This window comes from Nannobrachium achirus (genome assembly GCF_963921795.1).
Source record: "Nannobrachium achirus genome assembly, chromosome: 14".
Classification (NCBI taxonomy): domain Eukaryota; kingdom Metazoa; phylum Chordata; class Actinopteri; order Myctophiformes; family Myctophidae; genus Nannobrachium; species Nannobrachium achirus.
Genome location: NC_137821.1, coordinates 37,228,377 through 37,236,785, shown reverse-complemented (window position 1 = coordinate 37,236,785; position 8,409 = coordinate 37,228,377).

Here is an 8,409-nt window from a genome sequence, read left to right as displayed (position 1 = left end):
TTTGCGTGATTTTAGGGCGAAAATTGTAGGAGCAGTGTCCAAAAATGTGTTTTGCAAGAATCGGCCTCATGGTGGCGCTAGAAGAGGGCCATGTGAGAAATGAGGGGTGGGGTCTCCGCGCCGGCAAGGCGGACGAATAGGTACCGGGCCCGGCTGTCCCGGTCGCTCCTAGCCGGAGTTACGGCATTTTATGTGAGCTGCAGTGTAGGGGGTCCTCCACTGGGGGCGCCACCACTTTTGCATCCGTTCTGGAGCAGCAGGAGTCGGTGGTCCCCGGGAATTCCCCGTGAGCAGCCCCGTTGGGGTGGTCATTTGGTCATGTTTGCGCATTTGGTCATTTTTTACATCTGGGGGTCCCCAGGGACCTGGGGGTCCCTGGAGCTCCGGGGGTCCTTGGAGGTTGTAGTTTGGCAGCCAAGGAACGTGTGTGCAAAATTTGGCATGGATCGGGGCAACGGTTGCGGAGATATAAGCAGGGAAAAAGTGTGACGTGTGAGGTGTGACAGACAGACTGACGGACTGACGGACTCACTCACAGTTTGTGCAGGTTTTGATAGTAAGTGCGACCTACGGTCGCAATTATTATTAAAATTATGTTTTATAATATAACTTTTAACTTTTTACATTTTACTATCTGTACAGTGTAACAACTGTACTTAAAACTACTTACATGCATGCATCTAAACTGTAAATTGTACACTGTAATTAATTAGTAATGTTATGTAACATTCATGGGCACTTTATGGATGTATTTTATGTCTTTAACCATTTAGTTTGTGTGTCCTTGGAATCGCAAGGCAGCATCCTGGTTAAATACATAAATAAATACATTCAAATAAAATAAATAATATAAATAATCAATTAGGGGTGAAATACTGTAGAGAGATGTTGTGTTACCACTTGCTAATGTTAACCAGTGTATACTAAAGTGAATACATAATAAAGTATAAATGAATAAAAATAATATAAGTAGAGTTAACTCCTATAGCATCTGCACTAATGTATACAGTACATTCATAAAATACAGATAAATGAAAGTATAAAAGTATATAAAAACACGGCTCCCTCACTCATCAGTCACCATGCAGAACCAAGGATGGGTTTTTTCGATGAATCTGACATGATTAAAATGGAGTTTGAAATTACATTTGTATAAAAGGAATTATTAAATATCTAAATACTGAATCAAGCAACATAAAAGCTGTATGTGTGTGAATCACAAAAGCCTGAGTAGACGATAAAATGACCCCAAACATGTTTGAAAGAGAAATATCCCTTTAATGTGAGGACAGAATATAATTATGAGGGCTTGTTGCGACCGTAGGTCACACTTACTATCAAAACCTGCACAAACTGTGAGTGAGTCCGTCAGTCCGTCAGTCTGTCTGTCTGTCACACCTCACACGTCACACTTTTTCCCTGCTTATATCTCCGCAACCGTTGCCCCGATCCATGCCAAATTTTGCACACACGTTCCTTGGCTGCCAAACTACAACCTCCAAGGACCCCCGGAGCTCCAGGGACCCCCAGGTCCCTGGGGGACCCCCAGATGTAAAAAATGACCAAATGCGCAAACATGACCAAATGACCACCCCAACGGGGCTGCTCACGGGGAATTCCCGGGGACCACCGACTCCTGCTGCTCCAGAACGGATGCAAAAGTGGTGGCGCCCCCAGTGGAGGACCCCCTACACTGCAGCTCACATAAAATACCGTAACTCCGGCTAGGAGCGACCGGGACAGCCGGGCCCGGTACCTATTCGTCCGCCTTGCCGGCGCGGAGACCCCACCCCTCATTTCTCACATGGCCCTCTTCTAGCGCCACCATGAGGCCGATTCTTGCAAAACACATTTTTGGACACTGCTCCTACAATTTTCGCCCTAAAATCACGCAAATCGGTACACAGTATGTCTACACTCATCCCATCAACATGAATCTGTCCCATATAGCGCCACCTCCAGGCCGATTTTTAAAAACACATTTTTGGACACTGCTCCTACAGATTTTGCCCTAAAATCACAAAAATCACTACACAGTATGTCTACACTCATGTCATCAACAACAATAATAACAAGTGACTCACTGCGAACTTGTACACACGCAAGCTTGTACACACGCTGCAAACGTCAAGGACCCTCAAAATTATATGTAGGCTATTCTGGGCACCAACCCCTGCATCTCAAAATATTTTGTTCCAGAGACACGCAGAAGCAAAGATTTTAGTTTAAAATGTACCTATGTATACTATAGCCAATATATATCTTTCAAAAATAGAAGATCTGCAAGCTCATGGCACAGCACAAAGTCATGTCCTATGAGCTTTGGATCTGCTGTTTTTGACAAAAACTTGAACACATCATCATGTTTAAGAAGAACTGCCCTCTGTGTAGAAATCAAGCATTGAAAATAGCCGACCTCCAAGCTCACAACGCGTCGCACTGTGACGCGTTGTGAGCTTGGAGGACTGCTATTTTCGATATTTTCACTTTAGAAATGTCAGCCCCTGCCTCCCTAACATTCTCTGCAAGTCCCTGTTCGTTATGTTCTCCTTGTGTAGATGGATCTCCTGTCCGCCCCACGGTGTCCATCCTACGGGCTGGTCCTGGGTCAGCCTCAGATGCTCCACAGGTGTGTGTGGCTGCAGGCTTCTATCCTAACCTGGGTCTCATGGACCTGACAGTAAACAAGTCCAGCGTGCTGTCTGTCAGTACAAGCAGCTCTGCCCTGTCTGCTGTCACCAAACGCTACTTCTTTACTGGGTATTCCAAAGACAACATCACTGCATGCACCTTCAATGCAACAGAGGAACCAACAGGTCAGTGGTCAAATCAAACCATGTCGTCATTTATATATAAAAATTATATTTAAGAATTTATATTTATGCCCAGAAGGTCTTCTAATGGTTCTAACTTACCAAACAATCTTGTTTCACATGTCTATTTTAAATGAATGTGATAGGGATGTTTCACTTTTAAACATGTCTAGGGTCATTTTAAGACTTTTGTGAGCACCCCCAGACAGTTTTTAAGTTGCTTGATTCAGTATTTAGATATTTGATATTTATTTGATCAGACATGCCCTCTTCCTATACAAACCCATTGTAACTTCAAACTATATTTGAACCATTTTAGACTAATGGAAAACACATGTCCTTGGTTCTATGGTGACTGATATTGTCCTTCTAATACGCGAGGAGATCGTGGTTTTTTCAATTACCTTTTTCAATAATTCTTTTTGAGGAAAAAAAATATAGGCTAATAAATCAAAATACTGAATCAAGAAACGTAAAAACTGTCTGTGTCTGGGGTGAAACACAAAGGCCTGAGTATACTGTAGACGTATAAAATGACGAGTGAAATATATCTTCTAATTGTGCAGCTACCAGTCCAGCTCCTGTTCCAACCAACCAACCACAATCTGTCCCTCTCATCACCACAGAAACGGGTCAGTATGTTATTATTTATGGGTGGTTCTGGTCGTAAATGTATACTGTACAGTATACCGCTATGTAAATAAGTAATATCGGTCTGTTGTGCTGAATTCTAGAATCACGTATTCTAGAATCATGATTCCATATGAATACAATTTCTCAATGGAACTCTGTGATGTAAAGTTTCTCTAATGTAAGGTGTTGCATAACATCATTGATCAACATGAATGTGGGAGGTTGGGTCTCTGTTTCCAGTTCAATAAAAATGAGTCTTGTGACACAAATCCCACCATAGTGGAGTTGCGTCCTCTAGAGCAATGGTTTTCAACCTGTGGTTCGGGGACCACCAGTGGTCCTTGAGGGGGTTCCAGGAGGTCCCCAGCTAAATGATGGAGAGTTTGTATAATGGACACTTAAAGATCTTTAACTCTTGAGAGTGTTTCATTTTACACTCCTAAGAGCAAAATAGTTGTTAAACATTTGCATTACTTAATTCACAAGAAGTCTACACAATTAGAGAATGTATAGAAGAATTGTTATTTTTATCAACGTTTTGCCTGTTATTACATCACTACAGCATGGAATCGTGGACAAAATCTTTATTCAACGATAACAAAATAGTTTTGGTCTGAGAGGCTAATGTCTCAAATGCTGAATAAATAATGGACCTTGATGTGAAATAGGTTGAAAACCACTGGTCTATGGACTGTTAAATGTTAACACCATCATTACTGGGTACAGGATCCATCTTATATCCTGGCAGAGCTTAAATATTGAATCTATTGGGTTAGGGTTAGACAGAACAAAAGTAGCTATAATAAATGAAAGAATGTGTTGAACGTGTATTTAAAATGTCATGTTTCCTCTGCAGGTGTAATGAAACTGAACTTCTACCTGCTGCTGACTGATGCTGTCAGGCTGGTTTTCATTAAAACCCTGGTCTTCACCACAATGTTCACCATCGCAGCTCTGATCTGATCTGAATGATGTTCATTTAAACTCTGGTTTTAAGGCTCACAATGACAGTGATCTCATATTATGCACACTCACTGTGTGAACAATGACTTCAAACTACAGTATAATGTCCCGTTGCTGGTAAAAGAAACATCTGTGTAGGTTACATTGTTATAAAAAAAAAGAAAATGTGTATACAGTGTATTTTAGACAGAAGGCCAACTGTTAAAACGCGGGAAGCTGAAGACACCCAAAATAATTTTACAGTTAGGATCTGGTCAGTCCAGTATGGAGTATGGCATCAGTATTATAGTAGTATAGTATATAATACTGTATATGGGTCTTATAAATACATCATAGTAGTAGTCACCCTTTTGTCACTGCACTGGTAATATTTTAATGCATATTCATCTATTTTATACATACTTCTTTACATAATTCATTACTTTTATGCACACTTCTTTACATATCCACATTTATTTATTGTTTTCTGCATATTTGTTTTCTTATATTTATCACCATGCGTTATCGATAACAATGAAGGCTTTTTAGTTTTTCCACAACATGCTTGTTTTATTATGCATCAAATAATACCACAGAGCACTGTTTATATGGATTGTATTCATAATATAATGTTCTCTCTCTGTGTTAAGTGTTAAGAATTATGTTTGATTATAGACTTATTTTCTTATATTGACATACGTAAAATGTGATTGTTTTATCCAAAACTGGCAGTTAGACCACTAATTGTAGAGGCAGTATCACCATAGGCTAACTTCCAGGCAGTCTGTGGTGGCTGTCATGCCCAGTATGAAAGCTGACAGGCGGTTAGGAGCAGAGCAAACTGTGGCTGTGTGGTGCCTCTGAAACCTCCATGTGGTGCCTGGTGGTGGTTTTCCCTGACTGAGAAACAAACTGTCATGATAGACTGTGTGTGTGTGTGTGTGTGTGTGTGTGTGTGTGTGTGTGTGTGTGTGTGTGTGTGTGTGCGTGCGTGCGTGCGTGCGTGCGTGCGTGCGTGCGTGCGTGCGTGCGTGCCTGCCTGCCTGCCTGCCTGCGTGTTCATTTGGTTCAAACAGCATTTAATGGTTTTAAATTCTGGTTTATAAAGCCTTGAATGGTTTATAATACTAAATGGCTTATAAAGCATTGAATTGTTTTGAGCCAAAATACATTTCTGATCTTGTGTGATATCATGAACCACCCAGACGGGAAAGTTCTGCTTTCTGTCAGAACTAAACGTGTTGAAGCAGTGTTTTTTTTGTTTTGTTTTTTTTGTTCATGCATTACATATCTGGAACGAACTTCCAGAAAACCTGCATGGTACAACACTCACACTTTTAAATCAAAGCTGAGGAATTGTTTACCCTCTTGTCTCTTTCTGTCATAGTGACATTGCCCTGCATCAGGTCGTGTCTCCCTATCCGAATCAGGTTCTCAATAGCCTCTTCTGTTTTGTTTTACATATATAGTCATTCAGTCCTTTTTTTCTTTTTTTTTGTCACCTTTATAATTATCCTGTAGAATGGTCACTAAATTGGACATGAACAAATTGCAACTTGTTTAGAACAGAGCTGCCAGACTGGCACTTCACTGTTCAACACGCACTAATATAGCGTTGTTGTCGGGTGGAAACCTTGTATGTCCAAAACCGTTACCGTTAGTTTTGTATTCCTCATTTTAAAAATGATTTAAAGAAGTGAAAATATCCGATCTACAAGCACACAAGGTGCGAGGCGTTGTGTGCTTGTAGATCTGCTATTTTCACTAGTTTTCTGCGACACTCTTATATGATGAGACAGGGCTTAATTTACGAAAGATTTCCAAAATTGAAACTTGGAGATACAATGTATCTGCCGGACAGTGATGATAGGCTATAATATATATTATAGTATGTATACACACACACCTGTCCTGGTTGTCTGTTGAACAAAAACTGCTCAGATTATTTTTACCAAAAAAGAAAAAGAAAAAAACATTAAATTAAACAACACACACAATTATTACACCAGGAATGCCAGCCTTGGTCACTTAACACTTCCTGCTCCAAGAACACATCTCCTCAGACACACAGTTATTCATAGATCTATATACTGGAATTTATCACACATTATGAATGAGAACTTTATTTCAGACACATCAGCAGGTCCATATGAAAATAAAAAATCACACCCGTGTGAACTGAGCGGTGGTTTTTTGACAGAAACGGAGCACATGCTAAATTTACGGCACAGCATATTAGCTTGGCCATATAATTTGCGACATTGCCTATATATGTCTTTATCATCTGATAGATCATTTGAGATAACATGTCCAAGGTATTTAACCTCCTTGGATTCACTGAGGGCAGAGCCAGATAAATGAATCTCACACAAAATAAATTATCATTCAAGAGAGCTTTAAAAACACACTTGTTGCTCAGCACATTGAATTGTTTTTGAAATATGCTGTACAGATAAAGTTGCCTTGCCTCACCTCACCTGCCAAAGGGCCACTCCAGCCCCACAACACGCACCGGCCCCCTCACTGACCTCCACACCCACTCTTCATACTCCCCTAGGGTGCACCACCCAGCCCTGCTACACTCCTCCACTTCCCTCAGAGGCCCTCACGGACCTTGATTCCTGAGGCATTTGACATTAAGTTTCTCATAGTATTCAAGACATTTTAATAAACGAATAAAGCAACTTTTTAATTTACATGCACCCAGCAATATTTATTTTCACACAAAAACATTCGTTTGGGATGAGCACCATAAGTGTGTGGCTGTTTTTCCGCCAAGGAGTGGTTATAATGCAAAGCAAAATGCTTGCAATCGAAATGGCTACTTAGGGCAGAATTACACATTTTCACTTTTTTCCGAAGATCAGAAGTTGTCACAGGTTCCCCTAGAGAGTTGTTTTTTGAAATGTGTTACCTTCACACTGCAGTGCAGCGATAGAGCAGCTGCTTGGGAATCAAAGTTCCTATTTTGATCCCCGGCTCCCCCTGGGTTAGTGTTGAAGTGTCTTTGAACAAGACACTGAACCCCTAACTGCTCCTGATGAGCAGCTTGGTGCCTTGCATGGTTTCCTCTGCCAGTGGTGCGAGAATGTGTGTGAAAGCAATGTACTGTATGTTGTAAGGTGCTTTGGATGAAGCCGTTTATCATTCAATACGTTGGTGAAGACATTTCATGGTAATGAAGTGTTCCCATATTTGCCACATATCTGATCATATTCTCTGACAGACAAACACACACGCACAACACAGCTGTCATACATTCTATCTAATCAAGTTTGGGGTGGAAACAGGAGGTGGTTGAGCCACTCTTTGATTGACAGGTTATTAATGTCATGTAGGAGGAAGTGTTCATATTTTCTCACACAGTGTGTGTGGTTTAAAGCTTGTTGTTGATGCAGAGTGTGGTCGCCCACAGCTGCAGGTGTCACCTGACCTGACCTCATGACATTTCACCTCACAGTAACACACCACCAGGCTGCCATCTTCATAAACACTTTGGTTTAAGATACATGTTAATTTAGTGGACAATTAGACATACATCAACACTTCAACAGGGAACAGGTTCTGGGTTCAGTGTAAGACTTAATTTGAGTCAAGTAGAACCTACAGTACACTAGAGCCTAATTTCATAATTGTTTTATTAATGCAAAACAACATTTCAATCCATGGTTGATCTTTGTTGGGTCATGACTTGCCATGGTACACATTCTACACATTAACAAGTTAGCAAGTGTATTGATAATTTATTAGTTCTGTAGACATTATCAAGTACTAATTAGCTCCTCATTTTACGTGCCTTATTTTACACACTATAAACTATTAGTTAGGAGGTTTAAATAATGTTTACGAATGAGGCTCTCTATGTGAGGCTCAGAGTGTTGCCCTGTGTTGAGTTTCTGTCACAATGGACAAGTTAGATAGATACCTTTATTATCCCAAGGGGGAAAATCAGTTGCCCAAAGCCAGCACACCAGTATAGACGGGTTTCTTGTTTACAAACATTGAGACTAAATGCACAGGT